Below are 23,601 nucleotides of genomic sequence, written 5' to 3' on the forward strand. Positions count from 1 at the left end.
TTAAAACTAAATGAAAATGTGGGACGTTTTGGAGTATAAAGGCATAAGTCTCAACAAAAGCGTAAGACCTGGGAGGGAAAGAGGGAGGGAAGGAGGGATGGAGGAGGAATAGGAAGGAGGGAAGGAGGAAGGGAGAGAGGGAGGAGGGAGAGACATCAGAGGGATGGAAGAGGAATAGGAGGGAGGGAAGGAGGAAGGGAGAGAGGGAGGGAGGGAGAGACATCAGAAGGTCACTACACTAAGTGTCTGAGATATGGGATCCTAGATGTCTCTCCATATTACTATCACTTGTGCTCTTCTCTGTGCTCTTGGGAAAATCATTTTTATCTATAATATTTTGAAAAACACATGTGCTAGAAATTTTGATGAGTATTGGCCCAGAGTATGGAACAAAATGGATATGGTCCCCTTCTTCACAGAGCTTAATATAATTCAAGGCTGAGATCACTACTCAGGGTACCTTAGAGGAGCTTCTCCAGGAATCCACGGCCAAGATGAACTGAGATGTTGTCTTCTACCTCCTCTAGCTTGGATGGGCCTTTCTTATGTGGTTTATAGGGATCAGAAAAATCTCCCAGACTCCCAAAAATCTCCTCTGATCTGATCAAAAAATCATCATGTCCTCTACAGTTCTATCCAGACATCCACAATATATCTAAACCTAGAGTTTCTATCTCCTTCGCTCTACCTACCCTTTTCCAGTCCAGCGCCAACTACTATTAATTTTGTCTCCTAAAAAGATCTCAGGTCCCTCTACTTCTCTTCATCTCCCGGACAATCATCTGTTCAAGCCTCCAAGATTTTTTATCTCAACTATCGCATATTCACCCTGTGTATCTTCAATAATTTCCCCTCACTGCAGTCAGAATTGTTCTAAATTAAAATCTGATCATTCTATTCTTCTCCCCACCACCATTTTCTTGAAGCCTTCAATGTGTTCATATTGCACTTTGACTAAAGATTAAGATGTATAACATAAACTACACTGCCCAGCCCTCCTCCTTAGCCTCATTTTAGGCTACTATCCTCATTCTGCCACCTCGGTGTCTTTGCTCATGCTCCTCCCTAGAAAGTTCTCATTTAACCTGCTTGTCTGGTTTCCTCATCCTACAGATCTGAGCCTCTTCCTCAGGGAGACCCATCCATTCCAAATTCTGATTACCACCTTTTATCTCAACTAAGTTCCCATCTTATACATTCTCACTGTGCCCTATAATTTACATCAGGGCACTTATCACAGTTTGTTAAAATACTTATCAGATTTTAAGTTTCATGAAATCAGGAACCACGATGCTTTGCTTATCTTTATATTTCCTTGCCTAGTAAATTGCTGGCATATACACCATTGTTCAACAAATATTTGTTAAATGAATTCAGAAATCAGGCTAAATTAGCCTTTCTGATTAAGGGACAATCTATCACTTAAGATCAAGCTTGCTAACCCCATTAGTTGTGCCATCAATGTGTCCCTTAGATTTAAATCCTATAACTTCCCTTAAGCCTTTGAGGTAAGGGCTCTTTACCTATGGTTCCACTATCAGCCTCTCCTCAGAGACTAGTCAATGTTGCCATAGTGATTTCTCATGATCTGTTGGTCCAGAAACACTGCGAAGGAGCCTCCCTCTATATTGAGCCATCTGGGGCCAAGTGGTCACAGAACAAAGAGCATCAAGAATCATTTCATCCATTTCTCTGCCTGCAGACAGGGCATGTCCAAGCCATCCAGGCTGAAAAGAATCTCTTCAATTTAAAATCTCTCCAGAAACTTCATAAATTCTGTGGGTAACCCACTCCAATATTTAATGAGGAAAACTTCAGGAAGCTTCTAAGAAAAATGATCAATTTTGGCTCTTCTCCATAGTGTTAATCCCAATAATTCTCAAGAACATGAGAATTAGTAGAAGAAATAGCTAAACATTCTCGAAATGAAAAGCTTTTTAATATTTAGAAATCATTTGTGATAACTTAATGTAAGCTACAGTTTATAAAGACAGTGCTGGCCATCAGTTTCATGAGTTTTTGCATGTTGAAAAGTAAGACAATCCTGTTGATATTCATAATAGTAACATTCTTCTTCAACTCTGTAATTCACTTTTTTTTTTTTTAATATGAGTAACTTCCATCCTAGTTTATGAAGCCAAGGCTATAAAGCGGATTCTGGTTTAGCAGTTTCCAAGTTCTTTCTGCATACAGCACCTGCCCAAGAAAGAACCAGATCACAACTCTTCCCTGATTAGCCCCTAGAAATAAATAGCACTCCAGACTGAAATAGGTCAGGCAAGGCAATATAGCATTCTGTCACATTATACAACCAGCAACTGCCCTGAAGAGTTCCATTTCAGTTCTTTGTGAGAAACTGAAGATGAAAAGAATTCCACTATAGATACATACCACAAGCCCATACAGCCCCATGCCTAGGTAAAATATTTAATCTCAACCCTCAGGGTCTGTTTTTTCCACCTAGATATGGCAGCTAGAACAAGATGCCAACTAACGAATGGAGCTGTTTGAGTTATGGATCGAGTAATCCAAGCAAACTGGCTTCCCACAGATATAATAAGAAAAATAATAATGATTATATAATACTTAGTACACATCAGGTTCTTTATGCATTTGTAAATTACATGAATGATTTCACCTAACCCTAAGCATATCTCAGCAATGATTTTGTTTGTTTGTTTTTAACGTGGTAAGAACACTTAACATGAGATTCACCCTCCTAACAAATTAAGTATACAATGCAGTATTGTAAATTATAGACACACTGTTGTATAGCAGATCTCCAGAACTTAATCATCTTGCATAAATGAGATTTTATACCAGATGAACAGCAACTCCCTATTTTCTTCTCCTTCCAGTCCTTAGCAACTACCATTCTGCTCGCTGCTTTTATGAGTTTTACTTTTATATACCTCACATAAGTGGTATCACGCAGCATTTGTCCTTCTGTGACTGGCTTATTTAACCTAGCATCATGTCCTCCAGGTTCATCCATGTTGTCACACATGGAAGGATTTCCTTCTTTTTTAAGGCTGAATAAAATTCCATTGTATGTATATACCACATTTTCTTTATTCATTCACCTGTTAATGGACATTTAGATTGTTTCCACATCTTGGAAATTGTGAGCGATGTTACAGTGAACATGGGAATGCAAATATTTCTTTGGTTTCAATTCTTTTGGGTAAATACCCAGAAGTGGGATCACTGGATCATATATTTCTATTTTTAATTTTCTGAGGAGCCTCCATAATGTTATCCATAGCAGCTGCACCATTTTACCTTCCCACCAACAGTTCACAAGGGTTCTAATTTTTTCATATCCTTACCAAGACTTTTCTTTTCTTGAAAATAGCCATTCTAACAGGTGTAAGGTGATATTTGTGGTTTTGATTTTCATTATTTGATGACTAAAAATTAATGATGTTGAAGATCTTTTCATATACTTATTAGTCATTTATATATCTTCTTTAAAGAAATGTCTATTTAAGTTTTTTGCCCATTTTTTGGTTTGTTTTTGGGATTTCTTTGTTTGTTTGTTTTGGGGTTGTTTGGCTTTTTTTGCTATTGAGTTGAAGTAGTTCCTCATATTTTGGATATTAGGTATGTTATTTAGAGATGAGGAAATGCAGTCACAGAGAGGTGAACAATTTGCCCAAACTCATACTGCCGGTAAGTAAGTATGGGCCAAGGTTCAAACCCAAGCAATCTGATGCCAGAGTGCTCAGAACTACTGTGCTGTACTATAAGAAAACTGAATCTTACAGAGTACTTTTCTAAACTTAAATACTGAGTCTATAGAAAAAACAAACCTAGGCAATAATAATTATGCATAAGAGTAATGCATAATTTTTAGCATAAATAAATATATACTCTTTCTGTTTTTCTAAATTCCATTTTTAAATTTTTCTCACTTATGATGAAATAACAAAAGCACTTATACCTCATTCCTCAGGTCCTTGAAGTTTTCTAACTAGATTTCTAGATTTTTCTTCTTTCTAGTTTTTCTTTTTTATTGTTGTTGATTTTATTTATTTGTTGTTAATGTTGTTGTTAGTTGTTTCAGGAATTTAGATTTCATCGCTTTTTGCTAATCTCAATAAAGGCCTTAAATCATCTTTCATGATCGAGGATCAACTCTTTGAATCTGTTAGCTTTTAAGATCAGAAAAAAGAAAAAGGACAAAAGACTGGGATCCTACAAATACTATGTTCCCTGTAGCTGTATCTTTGTCTCTATAGAGAGTGATGCTGTAAGGTGCCACTAGAGATCATGGGGCAGACTGTTCCAGTGACTGTAGCTACTGCAAGTCTTGGAGATACTAATGAGAGAAATGAGGGAACCTTAGGTGGGCCCAGCTCAGGGCCTCCTAGCGTTAATAAGCTGCAATCTAAAATAATCCTAATAGGTAGCCAGACATTCTGACATGGCTGGAAGAGGACATGCAGCCTAGCACATTTCATGGAGATGTTTCCACTAACAACATTCCCAGTAGAAGTTTCTGCTCCAATACCACTAAAGAATGGAAGGGTCACCCCCTTCTAATTACCTTATTAACTCCAGTAAATAGAATGTTCTTTAATTATTTTTGAGCCAAAATCTATCAATGTAGAGGAGAGAGGAGAGAGGAGAGAAAGGGGTACTGTTTCTGCTAACATCATGATAATAATAGTTCATGTTCGATGAGCCTTTAAAATGAGCCAGGGTCTACCCAGAGAACTGTTCATGCATTTTCTCATGTAGTTGTTACATTTACACAACAAGTACTTTTATTGTCCCATTTTTTCAAATGAGGAGTCTGATAGCCAAGGTTCTTTCAATTCTAATAATCTATAATTCCTAAATTTTTCCTTCATAAAATGCTAGTGAAATAGAGAAAAAGAGAGAGAGAGAGAGAAAGAGAGAGAGAGAGAGAAAGAGAAAGGAAAAAGAAAAATTAGACAGTGGATTTTAAAACCCAAAATGCTTTCTTAAAGTTCTTTCTTAAATAAAAACTCTAGAACTCTGAGTGTTGAAAGCATGAGATAAGCCTCCTGGCCAGTGATCCCAAGGCACCTTCTCCATGTTCTTGAGAGAAAAAATGGACCACGTTATGCAGGCTCCTCTCATTTTTCTACTCACTCTCCACTTCCTGCTGCTAACATATCTCCATACTTTACAAATTCCAATGCACATTCCGAATGAAGTAAATAAGTGCCTGGTCAGGAAACTCCAAGCACTCAAGTCTTCCTTGGGCCTCCTTCCCTTCACTCAGCCACTTCACCTCCAAAGTCCAGAATAGAATCTGATCTGAGTTCTGTCCTTGAGAGGAGCACTTTTTATTATTGACTTAAATGAAGACACAGAGGCAGATTTGTACATCCACCACAGGAATACATGAGAAAATAAAATCTAAGTCTAAAATAATTCTGTGAGTTCTAACCATGAATTAACAAGATGCAATAATATAGGGGAAAACACAGGGCTCTATTGTGGTTCCCAAAAAAGAAAACATGAGATTCAGAGCCACATAGTGGAAATGGCGAGGCATTTTAAGTAATAGTCACTCAAAGTGAGTCAACAGTATGATGCAATGGTATGATATAACTGCCCACCCACAACCCTATGCCCGCAAGGGACAAAAGAGTAAATGATGCTTTGATCTTGTTTAAATTTTAAATTTACAACATATAGAGCAAAGTTGGTGATGGTTATGTCTACTTGCAACCATTCGGAGCACTGGTAAAATTTTGCCTTCACTGTTGAGAATCCCATTCTCATATAGCCACAGACATTCTGAAGGGGATGGCGAGGAGATCAAGGTTATCTGAAAACCAGGTTAGCTGCAGCAGAGCTGAAGACTCTGTAGTTGTTTACTTGGAAGAAGAACATGAGGGGAGCAGCCCACTTAAGGGGGCTTCCCTGTGAAACAGGAATTCAACTCATTTCAGGTGGCATAGAATGGTAGGGCTGGGGTCATGGATGGAAGTTACATAGAGTTCAAGTTTAACACCACTTAAGGAGGAGTTTTTAACACTAAGAACTTAACTGAATGGCAGGCACAGCTGGTGGATGAGCACAGAAAGGACAATGCTAGGGGTGGAGATGCTGAGAAGGGATTCAAGTGATATGGGGTCAGGTGACTGACTTGGGTGACATTTGAAGATGCTCATAAACCTAAGATTCTATGATTGGTGCAGGAGGGTTTTCCTCAAATATGGCAGATACCGGGATATAGATGACTAAGAATTTCCAGTCTCCAAAGCCTGAGGAAGAAATAAGCCAAATGTTCTTCACCACCTCTCACAAGGCCTGAAATTTTATTCCTTCGAGCTTTGAAAATTTGCCTTAGCCTCTGACAAGGAGAGAGTGCTCAAAGGGGAGCTAACAGACATCAAGACGAACTTAAGCTAAACTTCAGTGGGCACTCAGAGGTAGCCCCAGGGTCAGCTCTGGCAAGGGGCCTGGAAGTGTTCTTCAGGCCTCCAAGGAGCTTGCAACCTGCAAGTCCAGCACCAGTTTAGTCGTGTGTGTGCAGTTATCCGAAACAGGTGAATACTTTTTTAAACGGGTATGTTTTAAATAAATAAGAATGTGCAAAGGGCTTACAGAGAGAATCTCGTTTTCCTCCCACCAGACCTCTAGACCCTAGAAAAGAGCTCCTTGTGTGTGTCCCTCCTGAGACGTATAGATATCCTCACTGCACCCGTTTTCACACAAATGGTAGCAGTGAGTGCTAGACTCTACACACTTTTCTCTACTTTTCTCTGTAATATGTTCAGATTTAGTGAACCAAAGAGTAGAAACCTTTAAAACAAATGCTCATGATCTCTTTTTTAAATCTGGCCCAGCCTCAGGCAATTGACAGCTATGAGTCCCTCATTTGACTTCTTCAGCACCTGACTTAAACCAATATACAAAGTCATTAAATCATGATGCTGTTATTCTTTTATTAAATACACCTTAAAGTCTGTATTCCCTACATCCTGGTTTCCTCTCCAATTTAGTGCAGTGATGGTCCTTACCCTAGAAAAATTATAAAGGAGATAATCGTATTGCTTATAAGCAGTTCTTAAGAGTAATATTATTTATCAACACACAATACTAGCAGTTATAATAAAATCACCAAAGCATTAATCAGTGATTCTAAAGATAAGTTGCTCCTCTGTGAGAGGTGAGTTCACTCTTTTAGGAAACCAACTAGAAAATGTTATGTTCTTTTTCAGGGATATCCAATTCCCGAGTAGTGTTTGATTCACTGAGAGTCCATTACATGTCAACAGTAAAGGGCTTCTAGAAGTTAGACACTGACTGAAACCTGCCTTTTCTTTCTTTATTTCTTAAACCTGTTTTTCTGTTGTTGTAGACGAATACCCAGAGATCCACTTACTTGACTATTGGCCGAAAGTGGCAAATGAGGCATTAACAAAGTTGCCCTGTTTGATTCCAAAAGCTAACCCTCTTGAACGATTCCCTGTTAAGTAAACACTTTCCCTGCTGTGCGGAAATAGGGTCACGATGCCGATTATTACTTTAAAATGACAGAGGGCAGCTGTTATGGGTGGAATTGTGTCCCTACAAAAAAGATTTGTAGGAGTCCTAACCTTTGGCACCTCAGAATATGACTTTATTTGGAGATGGGGTCTTTCCAGAGGTAATCAAGTTCAAGTGAGGTCCCCAGGTGAGCCCTAATCCAATGTGACTTGTGTCCTTAGAAAAAGGAAAATTTGGACACAGAGACAAATACTCCTGGAAGGGAGACAGTGTGAAGAAGACGATCACCTACAAGCCAAGGAGAGAAGCCTAGAACAGGCCCTTCTCTCACAGCCTGTGGGAGGAGTCAACCCCGCTGACACCGTGATCTCTGACTTCCAGCCTCCAGAACTGGGAGACAATGAATTTGTGTTGTTTAACCCATCAGTTTTTGGTACTTTATTACAGAGCTATGCGATGGTATTAACATGGTATTAGTTTGGCAGAATCATAGAGTAAAAACAATACTATGAGCTTGTCTAGTCCACCTGCTTGCCTCTGAGCATCTTTCTCAGACGATTACCTTTTAAAAATTGTGATAAATCCATCTAGCATTGCTTCACAAGTGTTTATGAACAGACTCTTTGATCAAACTGCTGCAGTCAAAACCCAGCTCTGCCCTTAGCACTCATTGGTTTCAACATTGGCAGGTTACTTAATTTCTGTAAACCTTATTTTCCTCATCTGTAGGCTGGAGATAACAAGAGCACCTACCTCAGACAGTTATAAGGATTCAATTACTGCATTCACATCAAAACTCTGCATAGTGCTTAATAAGTGTCAGCTATTGTTATTCATTTTGTTGGCACCTTCTCAAATTAGCTCAAGTTCATGCAGAACTTAGCTGTAGGTCAGCCCTATCTTGGCCTGGTATTTCAATGGATTGGCCGAAGACAAGGTCAAGAGCAACTCTTATAAGCTAAATGTAATAAGAAGGGATTGGATCTACAACCTAGCACTCAGAATGGTGAAAGGGATAAAAACCAAAACCTATGGGGAAAAAAAACACACAAAATATCTGCTGGTAACCATTTTTTCAGCACCCACTCTGTGGAGAGTCCTACCTGAGGTGCTGTCACTACAGAGGACAGAGTCTGAAGGTGGAGGACTAGCAGACAAGGACTTCAGTTTTTAGAAGGGTGTTAGAATCGAAAGTAATAGAGTTGCAAGACACTTCAGATCTCTGATCCATTTTCGAATTTCAAAGAAAAGGGATAGAAGCCTTGAAAGGTGGGGAGACTTGAACAAGATATCTGTCAGATTCACAACAGAGCAACAAAATGGGCTTCCTCTGTTTTGAGAAAGATAAGAGAGTGCCGTTGTGTAGAAGAAAGACTAACCCCACAGAGTAACTAAACAGAAGTCTAAGAGCCCCAACATCATCATCCCTGAAGAGCTGCAGAAATATGATGGTGATAATGATGATGACGATGATGATGATGATGATATTACCAAATACTGAGCAACTACTACATGTGTGGCACTACGTTAATTGTTTTACGTCACGATTGCCTTATTTAATTCTCACACAACAACCTTGCAAAGTGGTTACAAAGAAGATTGAAGTCAAAGAGGATACTTAACCTACCCAGCACCTAGAGCGAGGGAGTAGCAGTTAGGACCATTAGCATTTACTTTGGACAGCCTCTTAGAGGCAGCTACCAGCAACAGACACTGCTAAAGTTTTTTCTTATTCTGTGACTACATATTTTTAGACCATCCAAGCCACAGCAATGAGAAATTGTGCCTTTTATCAGTGAAGAAGATTCACTCGGTTTCCATATAGAGTTTTGAACCGTGAAAACTATCATTATTGAAAATAACCAAATTCATCTTAGTGTAAGAACAGGTTCTCATCTTAGTGTAAGAACAGGTTCTCACTTTTGGTGACATTTGGGTCTGGCATTGATTGCTTTTGTACTACCATACACTTGCTGAAATCGTGGCTTTTCACCTAAGTAATAGCATAGCAGTATTTCCTCTTGTACTGTTCTAGTATACTGTAATGAAATGCAGTGGAAACCACAGGAAATACTATGGTCAGTTTTTGAATTTGAGCCAACACGTGGACTTGAACACTGTGACAGAGTACTGTGGAATAAATAAAAAGGGCGACATAATTGGAAAGTCCTGGTCCTTCTTTAGGTGACAAGAGAAACATCACTTGGGGGGCCTGACTTATAGCTCTTGTTACAGATGTCTCCATTTAAACCTAAACTAAGGGCAAACCAAGGAGACCCCACTTGAGACACGCCCCCTCAGCTCCCAAAAGCAGTGTGCTGGCAAGAGAAAACATGGGAGGATGCCTGCATTCAGAAGGACTGGCATATTTCCTAACAGTTAGCATTGTATTTGGCTCCAAGTTAAATGACAAGTATTTCCTGAGCATGTTCTGTTTTCAGAGCTAAGTAGAGGCCTAGCAGAATGTTCTGTTGCATGATCGCATAAGGCCTTCCTCTATATCTTATCCCTAGATCGTTCAAGTAGCAACTGCTCTTCCATTTCAGCAGGAAGTGAAGTAAGGCTATCTGTACTTCCATTAATTGCCAAGGAAGCTTGCAGAAGGTGCAGCATTATGAACTCAAAATAAGTTAATGCAGAGAGAAAGTGTGAATGAATAGTAGCAGACATAGCATTTATTGAACACTTTTTATGTGACTGCGTGCTGTGATGCATTATCTAACATAATCTTCTCAAATAACTTTATGGTAGGTGCTTTTATGATGCTTTAGTTTACAGACAAGAAAACTAGAGATTTGGGAGAGATTGAGTGGCATGTCCAAGGACACACGCAGACAACGCACGCATCTATCACACACACACACACACACACACACACACACACACATATACACACACACACACACATCCTGACTGACCTGGAATGCAGTCCTGGCGTATCAGACACATGTGGGTGCCCTGCTGCCCCTTCCCCCTCACACCAGGCAAGTTTTAAAAATGATCTGTTCATATATTTTAATTTAATTTACTCTCTTGTCTTTTAAGTAGTTAAGGCTATAGTAAGAGAAGTGAGTCTGTAAAATAGTCCCGTGTTTACATATACCTCTCAGGCTACCAAGAATTCTTCTTTTCTCCCTCCGTAGTGAAAATGGAAGGCAGAAGAGTATTTTCTAACCCAGACTCAAAGAGTTCAACCCAAACTCTTCTGTTATAGAAAAGCCGCCCCAAATAAAGATAAGAGAAAATCAGAACCTGAAAAGATTTAAAATTTGTTAGGAAAATATTTTGATATTACATTGGAGTGAGTCACTAAGAAAATCTATGCATGACTTTGAGTGAAGCACAAGCACTATATGGGCAAGATGAGAGCTGTCATTCCTTGGAGGCTCCATGCTGGCAGCTCCGGAATAGCCCATTAGTGAGTGGATCATCTCATTAGGCCACAGACCAAGTAGGCTTAAAAGCTCAGCAGTTTCTCATAATTGTCATAGAGCGAATGGCCATATCTCAGCTGGAAATGGTTACCTGAACTATTTTAAGGTCAAGTTTGAGGGAAATTTTTTTTTTTTTAATCAAACAGGAAAGAAAAAAACAAAAATTCACCAACCTTTTTATATTTCTATAGACGGAAATAGCATATTCATGAAGCCAGCCCAGGTAGCTGTGTGTCAGGTGAATTGGACTTGGGAAGCTGTTTCAAATTTAGGACGAGGGAAAGCGAGAGGCAAAGGCCGCTGAGAGGCGCTTCACATGTCTCATTCTCATAGTAACCTGGAAATACACTTATTGCTGTCACCATTGTGCAGGCCACCATCAAAACGATTTCTTACTGCAAGATCACACTGGGTTAGTTTTGTAAATCAGAGGTCGAGCTCTAGTTTTAATTCCAAAATCCAACCTTTTTCCATTTTATGGACCTGGTTGCCTCGTGGCGATACTAGATGAGTAGGAAGTTGGGGGCGGGGCCTGCCCTCTCTCCGAGTGGTCTGGGTGCAGGACACAGTGGCTTCCAAGGGTCTGAACAAGCCACTTCCTGAAGCCCTCCCTACCTTTCTTCCTCCCTTCAATGCCACTGGCCCTAGGGAACAAATGAAACTGAGAGAGATTCCCCTCCTTAACTTCCGCACCTGTGCTCAGTTTTGGTCTGAATTAAGGCATGCAAACCTAGTGCTGCCACTTGGACACGAGGGGGCGCCTGATGCTCACAGAATCCCTGGGTCCTGCAATTCCCGTTTGATCTTAATGGGAAGGAACATAATCAGTCCTACACGTAAGAAGTATCACTTCTAATGGATCAAAATCTACCATGTCTGCCACAAACTCGCTTCTTTGTTTAATAGCTTTTCCTACTGGAAAATCCTTCCTTTTAGCCCATCTAGATCCGACATCCCTCTAGTTTACTGCTATGAGATCACGTTTAAAGAACGCGTCTCTTTTGTCTCCTGGAAAACTGTGATCCTCCCAGCCCTGCTATTTGCTAGTCCTTACGATAACCCAGAATAACACAGAACACAAGCAACTGATAAATGTAATTTTTAAAAGGCAAGCAAAAATAGCCCAAAGCATAAAAGAAAAATGACCCCCATCTCCAAAGTCCTGCCGATCTCCTGCGCCCAGGGCTCAATGGGCTTACATGGCTTCGTGGAGAAAGGAGTATGGATGGGTGAAGTCAGCCACTTGGAGAAGCTGTTGTTCATTCTACCCAGGGAAGCCCAGAGAGCAGCAGAAAGAAGGGGAGTGGCGGAGTGTTCTCATCTTGTGAAGCCCCATGCACCAGCCCCAGGTGCCCCCACATGCTGAGGCCTTTCAAAGCTGGGCTCTTGGCAACAGTCTTTGAAATAACCAAGTGCTGGCAACACAGGTTTGACATGAATATGCAAATAAGAATACTCAAGTCTCCCACTTCATGCCTTTGGATCTTTTTAGAAATTCAGCCACTAACCATGAGTAACAAAAAATAAAGGAGAAAGAAAAAATGGTCTGACCTTCACTTAGTTTCTCCCACTGACCTTCTTGTGTGGGAGCCAAAGCACTTTTCAGATGAGAGAGAAAGATGGCTGGGGTCTCAACAAGGAGCTGGGACCACTAAAGTGCTAAAGACATTTCCACCTCCCCTCTCTAACAAAAGCTTTGGAATGGATAAATGGGCACTACTGAGTTCTGTCAATCAACCTCCGTTGCTCTATTTTCATTGCTACTAAGATGTATAAAAAGCTAAAGTTTGCTACAAAGCCTCCATCAGTTTATTCAGGGAAATCATGGAGAGGCTTAATGAGTAATGTCTGTAAACTTGCCAGGCCGCTAATTGTGCGTATCATTTCCTTACAGTCTCTCCATCCTGTCACTCTATTCCTAATAATCGCCTTGGCTTCCATACCTCTTCCTTTGTTTGCCTGCTCCCCAGAGATGGGTCTGGAGGGAGGCACCTCAGAGGCAGGCACGTCTCTATAACAAGATGTGACAATGAGTTTGGGGAATTCGCTGGCTAAACATAATTACAAAAAAGAACTTTGCATCATTATCCATTGCTTTTCTGAGGCACGAAACAGTGGTAAGTCTCCCTTGTCCTTACCACTCTAAGGACAGGGCGAGGTACACAGCAGATATTGACTGACCAACCCAACCTGCCAGAGGGGAAGGGACACATTTAAATAAAGCCTGTATCCACTGTCAAACCAAACCTAATACAAACAGCTAAATGGTGAAGAAACAAACAAACAAAATGTGGTTAGAATATGAATTACACCCATATTCAAAATTCCTGGCACCCTTTGAGAGGAATCAACATTTTTGACACTTCATTGCCTGGATATCATCTGTGAGTGGGTGATTTCAAGCTTTGCCATAAAGACAGAGTCATGAGATGTATGGTGGGAAATGGGGCATGGACTATATTTTATTTGCCAGAGCAGAACCTGGAAGAGGTGGCCTTACTGTCAAATGGAACATTACTATCACACCAACATGAACTAAAGAGAATCTTCCCCACCCTCAGGTCCCACCTCTGCAGGCTGGTAGAAGATTACCACCATGTCCCCATCCCACGCATAGCCTTCCAACAACATTCTCAGGTCCCAGGCTCTAATTCTCTTGATTTTAATAACTGACTTTGCCTTTGACATGAAACACAAACACTACGCATCTGCTGCTTCCTATGCACCTCCCTTCACAGAAACCTTCTCTGAGCCTTCAGCACCTTTTAATGTTTCTTGGATTTTAGTTCCTTATTGAGATCGGGACAGGTATTAGGAGTCACATGTTTTTTAAATGAGAAAAGTGAACCCGGGGACCACAGATAACCTTCTCAAGGGCACAGACGGTCACAGCAGCACTGGAGCATCAGGATCTCCTTCTGCCAGGCTGGTGGGCCAGTTATCTCTTGATTGACAGGATGTGCCCATGGGTTTACGACCCTTGGCCTTTGTCCTTTTGTCTCCCGCTGAAGACCAGATGAGTCACTTCAAGACCTTAGACCCTCCACTGGGCAGTAGGCACAAAGTGGCTTTTTTCTGGCAACTGTCCTCAATGAGGTAGAGGCAAGAGTATGGGGGGATTGAAACTGCCTGTTAGGATTAGGTTTAGGACTTTACTTTTCAACTTCTCTCATGCAATTTTTCCTCTCAGCTTTCATTATTGGAATTAATTGGGACATGCTGGCATATTTTTGAAGATAATCTAAGGTTTTAGAATGCGAGAAAGGAACTGGAATGATCTAGAGAAACACAACGTCCAGATAGCACTCTGGAAGCTCTGCTGCACTGAGCCAACCCCCAATGTCCCACTGCTTTTCTTCCAACCCTTTGGCGTTCTTACTGAGGGCACGAAATGGGGAAGGAGGCAGTGGGAAGCCATCTGGCTGTTCTTTGGGTGAAACTCAAATCAGTACCCTGTAGCTAACAAGAGGAGGCAGGGAACCAACTGGACACAGTCACGCTTTCTTATAACCTGTTCGATCCATTAACATTCATACCCATCTGGCCCACTCCTTATATTCTTCCTCTCTCTTTCTAATTAGAGGGAAGGTGGGAGGAGACCCCAAGCTGAAATCCATGGGTAAATCCCCACATTTCAAAAGTTATATATTCCAGAAGTCTCTTTGTAAGAGTAGCTCTAGTTTTGATAGGAGCCAGGAAGGTCACATTCAGTCAGGGCTGGGTGGGGCTCTGGGTCCTTCTGGCAGCCAGGAGGCTGTAGGCATCAATAGTCCTGCCAACACCCATGGGTTCCTCTTCCAAGACCCCACATCCCTCCCGGGGACCAGTTTAGTCCTAGGCTGCTGAAGAGTAGCCTGGTCTTCTTAGCCCCAGTCACTTCCTTTCCAGGTGAGAAGATCCCTCTTATCAGCATGATAAGTCTCCGATGGGATATCTAAAAAAGGACTTCCCTCTCTGGGTTTCTTTAACACATCTTCCCCAGCCTTATCTGCCTGTTTAATAAATGTCTTTCCCTAAGCAAGTGCCCTAAGCCCCCTTAGCAGCTTGGCTGGGAGAGAATTTGAACACCTAGATGACCACTCTCAAGTTGTACCTTGCTGCTGAAACTCAGCTAGCCTCCAGACGAGCTGATGCATTCTCATTCTCTCTTCGCGTTCTTCTCCTACTAGAACACTTTCTAGAATGTTAAGGAGCACATGTGTCTCCAGCCTCCAGTCTGCATCCCTCCCATTTATTCAAGAATTTCCTGTCCTGAATCTGACTGTCAGCCCCAGGTCTGCCTTCACTTTCCCTGGGGGCCTGGCCAGGTCTTTATTATGCAAACAGAACTCCCCAACGCCCTCCACCAAATACAAGCCCTGATTTGTCTGGACAAATCCAGGACACAGGTTACAGATGGGTTTCCTGCTGAGACCAATGCCATTAATCATCTGTTTGGAACTGAGCATAAATTTCTTATGGAAACAATGTGTCAACTGGAGGTTCGGTCAGGTCCCTCTCCAGTTCACAAGAGCCCATTGAATCAAACGTGGCTAACTGTACTAGACTCAGTTCTGTGATTTGGCAACAGAATTAGCACAATCAGGAGGGACAGTTATGTAGAAAAAAGAAAAGGAACCGTCTTTCTCCTTTCCTGAATATTGGGCCAGTCCTGGGAAAGTTCCTAAAACAAACCGAGCATGTTTACTGTCTTTGGCTTCCTGCCATCTCCCCCATGCACCCCTCCCCCAGACTGTAATGCCTCTGCCCTCAAGCATTCCTGAACTGATGCTGTTTGAAATCCCTCAGGTAGGCATCTCGTCCAGGCTGGCCTATCCCTGCGCAGGCTCCAGGCACCAACATCAGACCTGCCGCCCCATCCCACAGTCCCTCTGCATAGATCTGCCTGCTTAGAGTCGTAAAAGGAAGGCAGCAAAATCAACTCATGCTCGGCTATGAGGGCTGACTGTGCTTTGGCCCCCCAGGCATGTGTGCCAGACCTTCTGGTGGCCTTTCAGATAAGTCGGCAGCAGGATGCAGAGAATAAGTTATCTATGTTGCTATGAGCATTGGCAGAGCTCCAGGCCTATACTAAGTGGTTACCTATATCATTTATTTAGCAATATTTGAGCACCAAGAACAATGAGCCCTAGGACCATAGTTAAATGAAACGAATGTCCCTGTCCTCGTGGAGCTTACATTCTAGGGCATGATCTCAATTTGTTTTCATAATCACCTAGATGCCTGCTGCTATCATGTCCCCATTTCACTCAGTGAAAAACCTGAGGTACCTAGAGATTTCATAACACACCCCAAGAATATGCTGGCTAAGTAATGAACCCAGCCAGGCTCTCTGTGATGCCCGGGCCCATGTCTTCACCACTGGGTCCAGTCATCTGGGAGCCAGAGTTCCCCAACTCCTGGCCCCCACCACAGGTGGGATCGAAAACCTGGGCTCAATGTCTCCAGGCTGTTCTTGTTTTCGTCTGCCTCTTTCCTTTCTTGTCTTCTGAACTTGCGGACTCTCAAGAGATCCCAAATTTCCCACAAGCTGAAAGGAGGGAAGAGGGGACAGGAAGACTGGGAGCTGTGGGTCATACGTGGACTGGAGGCTGTCTTTATGTCTGCAGCCTCCGCGGATCTAGAGGTTTTTCTCAAACCTCCTTGAAGTCTCAAGAACCGGTTATTGTTAAAGGGATGAGTCATTGGATAGACAGTCTATTTTGAAATAAAACATGACAGTAATAAATTCATTCAAAAGCTAATACTTTGAATCTAAATAATTAGTATGTTTTATACAAAAAAAAAATAGAAAATATAAATTCTCTTTGCAATCCAGTGTGAGACATGAACACTCAGTAGTCACTGAGTTAAAATAGCAAGTCGAGACATTTAAAGGGGGGCCAAGTTTTCTATGAGGCCTGAAACTAGGTGCATTTAGTCAAGGCCAGCACAGTCTCAACAGCCCCTGACCTTTCTAGAATTGAATACCTGTTTAGTTCTTGAGGGTGACTCCTTGTTCTTCAGAGACAAAAAGAAACAACTAGGATGTGCTTCTTCTGCTAATGTTTGATCTCAGAGAAATGCCCTTTACATCTGCAAGATCAGAACTCCTCCCTTCTGTAATACAGAACTTTGGATGCCACCTAAACCAGTTTTAAGTTCTGTATTCTCAGAAGACTCTTAGCCATCTCCTTCCATTTAGAACAGCTATCACATGTGTAGGTCTGGTCAGCAAAGGATTCTGTTCCAGGAAGAGGACTCCCACCCCCATCCCTCCTCCCCTCCCAAACCCCACTTCCCATATGGAGGTATATCCCCTCTTCCTTCTCTTGCCCTCAACCTCCTTCTCCACGGTAAGGCTTTCAAAAGGATCATCCTCATACCACTCAAAGGCTGCCTCCGGCAGCTTGGCTGGGGGAGTAAAACTAACAGAGAAGAGAGAAAAGGGAAGCAAAAACGTGAGGGGAGACAGACTTTTAAAGGGCAGGAATGAAGCTCTTTGAGTTATTTTCAATATTTTTAAAAGCCGAATTGAAATGGTATGTTTATCCTTTAATAGCATGAGCTACAAGCTTGTCAATACCAATAAGCCAGTTTATTTATTAGTCCAAAAAAATCATTAAGCACCTGCTAAGTGCTAGACCCTGAAGATACAGAGGTGAATAAAATAGATGTGTTGCTGACCCACGCAGAAGCTTACATTATAGAGTGTGAGAGAGACAAAATCAAGTAAACAAACTAACTACATAAAAAGATTGTAGCTAGGATGAAAAAAAAATAGTGATGTGACACAGAAAAACAGAGAGTAGAAACTACTTGAGGTAAAATGAACAAACAGGACCTTGCTGACACTGGTAACTCTGATTTGAATTAATTAATTAAAAGTGGAAAGCAAAGTAATTGTTACTCAATAAATATAATTATTTTGATAAATGATACTTTTCAAAGCATGGGCTCCATGGAATTATTAAAAGGAGGGCTTCCTTTATGAAAGATTTTAAAACACTGATCTTCAAAGCCCCATTTAAGAAACACAGAAACAGTCAACTTTTCGAGATCACATGGCTAATTTTTGGCTGACCTGGAATAAAACGGGTCTCCTTCTCCCCAGAACAGGGTTTTTTCCATTACGTCATGTCTCATATCACAGAGATGACCCAGACGGCAGTGCCAATCGTGTTTGGAAATGTGGCTGAATTGAAGCCTCCTGGGTTCACAGGCTGGCTCTGCCACTCACTGGCTGTGTGATCAATAGCAAGCTATTTTAACTCTGCGCCTCGGTTTCCTCCTCCATAATAACAACACCTCCCTCTGGTTGTTGTGCACACTAAATGACATACTTTCACGTCCTCAAGTGTCATTTTGATGAGAGAAAAAGAGTGATTCTCGAGGTCACACAGACAGTGTGGAGTTGGCAGTTTCTCCCCGGGTCTGCGTGGGCTTCCTCTCGCATCCCAAAGATGGGCACGTGAGGTGAGTGGACGTATACAAATTGTCCCAGTCTGAATGAGTGTGAGTGGCCCTGTGATGGAAGGGTGTCCTGTCCAGTGTGGGTTCCCGCCTGATGCCCTCAGCTGCCAAGACAGGCTCCAGCCACCCTCGACCCTGAGCTGGAATAAGCTGGATGTAAAAGAATTCCCTTGTTTTTATACATCTTTCTTAAATGCATGTACAGCTCACATTCATTTCAATGTTTAATACTAGGCGTTTTGGGTCTTTAGAAGTTTGGTGATGTTTTTGTGACCAGAATATGCTGTAGGAACTTGACTCTTGTTTCTAACAATTAGCCTATGGTAAAATCGGTTTCATGGCATGTCGTTTTGCTTCAAGTCACAGTTTCCAAGCACCTATTGACGAGACATTAAGTGAGGATTTACTGTACTATGTGCAGAAACTGTAGTGCTGAAGAGCACATGCTGACTACTTGGTAGATACCAGCTACCGTGAGCTGGGTCTCAAGAGGCCACAAACCTTCATGTGTGGCTCTCAGCAGCCCGGTACTGTACAAGAGCACTGTGTAGTTTTAGGGATTATGTGACACCGGAGGGGCAGAGCTTCTCTACTTATAGGCAGATGAACTTTTCATACTGGCTCATTTCCTCTCAGTGATCTTTCTGGAATGGCATGACATTCACTTCTCAGATGTCTTTTAAGCAACATTTGACCAACCTACTCAATTAAAAGCCTTTCTAAGTCCCAGGAGCTTAGAAGAGAAAAGTCATGATAAAAATTTAAATGATACCTTACAGTCACCAGAGCAGAATTACTCCTCGGAACCACCCTGTGAGCCAAGCAAGATAAATAAGTGCCCATGAGATCATTTGTCTTTCCCTTGAGGCCCAGATTCACTAAGAGGATTTCTTTCTTGCCTCAGCCTTTAATTTTTGTTTTGTTACAGTCAGGCCCTGTGTAATGGCATGCTCCCATAAGATTGTAACAGAGCTGAAAAATTCCTATCAGCTAGTGATGTTGTAGCCGTCGTGACATCGTCACTGTCATGACCTCGAAGCCGTCGCGACATCGTCACTCTCATGACCTCATAGCCATCATGACGTCATAGTCATTGCTATGTCATCGGGCAAAGCGTTACTCACGTATGCAGAGATGCTGGTGTCAGCAAACCTACTGTGCCGCCAGTCGTATCAAAGTATAGCGCATACAATTATGAACGGTACATGATATTTGATTACTATAATAACTGACTATGTTACTGGTTTATGTATTTACTATACTACAGTTTTTATCATTATTTTAGGGTTCTTTCTACTTATGAAAAAAGTTTGCTTAAAACAGTACATCGTGATATTCCAGCAGCAGCCTCACACGTCTCGTTTACCGTGCCTCTTGATTACATCATTTTCCTCTTGCGCTGATTTAATCTCATGTTGTATTGTACAGTAAAATGCTGTACAGGCTTGTAGCCTAGGAGCAATAAGCTTTACCATAGAGCCCAGGTGTGTATCAGGCTGTACCATCTAGGTGTAAGTACATTCTATGATGTTCACACAACAAAATTGCCTGAAGACGCATTTCTCAGAGCATACTCCCATGTTAAGTGGTGCGTGAACTGTATTCGTTTACTTAGCTCATGTTTATCTGGCACCTATTAAGTGCCAGGTTCCGTGTTAGGGGCTGTGGATATAAGAATGAAAGCTAGTCATCGTCCCTGAGAGATTCACACAGAACAGCAGAGAGATACAAAGAAAAGGATGATTATAATGTGTAACAAGACTAGAATGGAGGTGAGCTTAGAAAGTCGATAAGAGTGCAGAAAAGGGGCATGCATTCCACTTGATTAAAGAGAGACCTGCCCAGGAAAATACAAATAAAAAGTAGGGTAGGGTTAGCTGTCTAAACTGACTTCGCCATCTGTTTTGAGGCAGAACTCACAAAAATCGCTGGTGCTCTCTTTCACATATTTCTGCCTCTTCATTTCCCAAGAACAAGCACCTTGCATGATCGAACACAGCAGGAAGCACACCACTAATGTTCAGCCTGTCCTGGCAGATTTATTTATCCACAGAATAAACCAAAGCATTGGTTCATTATATATTTAAATGCTAATGACTCCTGTGAAGAAAAGGTTAATGCTGGTGGCACAGCTAGACAGAGCTGGCTTGGCCCTTCGTAGTGGGAGAAGCCAGCACCCAACTGGGAAAGGAGCACCCCAAAGCCAATCCAGCACAAGGTCCCTCATGGGACTGAAGCCCTGTCCTCCAATAGCTCTTGCTAAACTGCATTAGTGTTGACCGAAGGCGAGAGAGTAACGCACATGGGCCAGAAATGATTTCTCTGCTCTCAGTAGAATACAAGTCACTGAAGGTTTTCTTTGGGCAGGAAGTTTTGATAGGGGTTAAGAAAGATTTTTAAGACTAGGAAGCTGTTGGGCAGTAAGAGAAGAGTGAAATAAGAATGAAGAGGCAGTTGGGTCTGTGTGGATTAGGGCGAATATTTTCTTGCCAGCCTATGTCAGAACTCAGTGTGGCGTAATGGTAGAGAGCACACACCCAGGGACCAGAATGTCTAAGCGAGTGTCCTTGATCCAACACTTGATAGCTATGAGATCTTGTTCAAGTTATTTAACCTCTCTTACCTCAGTTTCCTCATCTTTAAAATGAGAATGATAATAATAATCTACTTCATAGGGTTGTTGGGAGGATTAAATGAGTTAATACTTGAAAAGTGCTTAAAAGAGGTCTTGGTACATAAGAAACCTTCAATAAATACCTGCCATCATTATCATTATTGCTAGACGGTGTAGGTTAGTAGGAATTCACAGAATTAAAATGGAGGAAATAAAGGAAATTTTTCCTAGGTCATGACTTGTCCTAAAGCATGTTGTATTGTGCTTTATAATTTACAAAGCATTTTCCCATATGTTATCTCCATTTTCTGATTTGTAAAATGAAAAAAAAAAAAACAGGTCTCATATAAAGCTTCCAGAGGAATTAAATAAGATACTTCACATAATGTGTTCACATAAATGTTAGTTTTTACAATTTGATACAATTCCCTGCTACCTAGTAGATGCTCATTCAATGTTTGTTGAGTGAAAGTGAATTAATAAATATTATCCTCATGAGAGCCCTATGGAGTTTATTATCTGCAATCTTTTTTTAAGGTAAAAACAAGTTTAGAGAAGCTCAACAACTTGCACAAGTTCAGCCAGCTAGTGAGGAAAGGGTCGTGGTTCCAACTATAGTTCATTTTCCAAGATATTAAAGCTAACTTAAATCAGGACTTGGGTGGCCATCTGCTTAAGGTATTAACACTGGTGGCTTTACGCTCTAAACATCAGGGCATTTTCTACTGGGCTGGGCTGAGCTGTGTTTCCTGCCATCTTTTCATGGGCTCTGATACACCAGAATATTAGAAGGCAACACCATGCCACAGTGAGTGTCAAAGCCATCACAAGCAACCGCTCTTCCATAAATGGCCTAAGGTAACCTCTGAAAATAGTTCGCTATTCACTTGACCCAGAAAAGCCCACAAAATCAGGCAAGATGAGAGGTTCAAATCTTCATGTTCACTTTAAAAACACTTGTGAAACTGCCCAGGCCATCAAGGATATACATATCTGAAAAGCCACCAAGTATCTGAAGGATGTCGCTTTCCAGAAGCAGTGTATGTCATTCTGTCGTTACAATGGTAGAATTGGTAGGTGTGCCCAGGCCAAACAGTGGGGCTGGACACAGGGTCGGTGGCCCAAAAAGACTGCTGAATTTTTGCTGCACATGCTTAAAAATGCAGAAAGTGACGCTGAACTTAAGGTTTAGATGTAGATTCTCTGGTCACTGAGCGCATCCAGGTGAACCAAGCTCCCAAGACACGGCACAGAACTTACAGAGCTCATGGGCGGATTAACCCTATGTGAGCTCTCCCTGCCACATTGAGATGATCCTTACTGAAAAAGAGCAGATGGTTCCTAAACCAGAAGAGGAGGTTGCACAGAAGGAAAAGGTATCCCAGAAGAAACTGAAGAAACAAAAACTTATGGAGTAAATTCAGCATCAAATAAATGCAAACAAACAAACAAACAAAAAACCACGTCGTTATAGACAGCCTTTTAAGGGCATCTCGAAAAACAAAAACAAAAACAAAAGGCCCCTGATGCCAAAGTGATAGTTAAAATTTTTAAATTTTATGTGATATGTATTTTACCACAACTAAAAAACAAATTCGAGTTTAACTTTCAAAGAATGGAAAATCGTGATTAATTTATTTTAATTCTAGGTTCATTTGTTCCTTAACCTAAACACAAGGCATGGATCTCACAACTTATCAGAAGTCAGCAGGATGCCCTTGGCTCTTCACAGGTGGCTGCCTCTTCCTCAAACAATCTTAACTCTGTCCAAAGTCCCTTGGGGAATTTGATGTGGGCCCCAGAGTCCCATGTAAGGCCCCTGCTGCCTTGGATCTATAAATGATGTTTGCAGGAGTTTCCTACAAAGAGAAATCTCTCATGGTAACTTTCAGCCCTGAAATCGACAGGCAGGCTCTCAGATATTTCAAAAAAGAATTTTCTAAAATGCATGTCTGATAGCTCAACTAGAAAGAGACAGTGATTGAGGATAAAAATTAAGATGCTATCATTTAATCTACCTTCTTTGAAGATGCTATAACAAGCTTAGAACTTAGTGAAACAGCAGCAATGAGTTGGAAATGAACTAAATTTCAAATGAAGAGTAAAGTAGAAATAAATCATTTAACTGTAGCACTTGAAAGCTAGAGATCTTAGAATTAACCGTATCCAACCCCTTCATTTTACAGATAAAGCTATTAATCTGCAGGGAGGTGAAATGACTTACCCATGGCAGGTTGGTTAGTCAGAGCGTCGCTCTCTCTAGAACTACTTACCAGTGTGACTGGAGTCTGTGTCAGCTGCTTACATGAGGCCATTGGCAAGGCCCTGATGACAGATGGATAGATTGCCCCGCCAAAACCTAGATATAACCACAATATACGTAACTATTTTTCGTGCTGCAAATGGTCTTTATAACCCTCCACCAAATGCATCCAAGTCCCTTTAAGATTTGGAAAATGGCGGCAAAGAACTGTGTGAAGAACAGCTCAAGACTGCTCATCCTCTAAAACTGAAGCATTGCTCTAAAATCCTCTAAAGCTGAAGCATTGCTCTAAAATCCTTTATTGTTAGAATTTGCCAAAAAATAAAAACGTAAAAACTCAACAAACGAAAACCTAGAAGCAATAA

At 41.5% G+C, this 23,601-nt stretch overlaps 1 pseudogene; it reads left to right on the plus strand.

The window, feature by feature from the left end:
- The first annotated feature begins 18,023 nt into the window (after positions 1-18,023).
- On the plus strand, positions 18,024-23,163 carry LOC120597125 (60S ribosomal protein L17-like; annotated as a pseudogene).
- Positions 23,164-23,601: the final 438 nt, after the last annotated feature.

Source organism: Pteropus medius, unplaced genomic scaffold, assembly GCF_902729225.1.
Source record: "Pteropus medius unplaced genomic scaffold, Ma_sr-lr_union100, whole genome shotgun sequence".
Classification (NCBI taxonomy): domain Eukaryota; kingdom Metazoa; phylum Chordata; class Mammalia; order Chiroptera; family Pteropodidae; genus Pteropus; species Pteropus medius.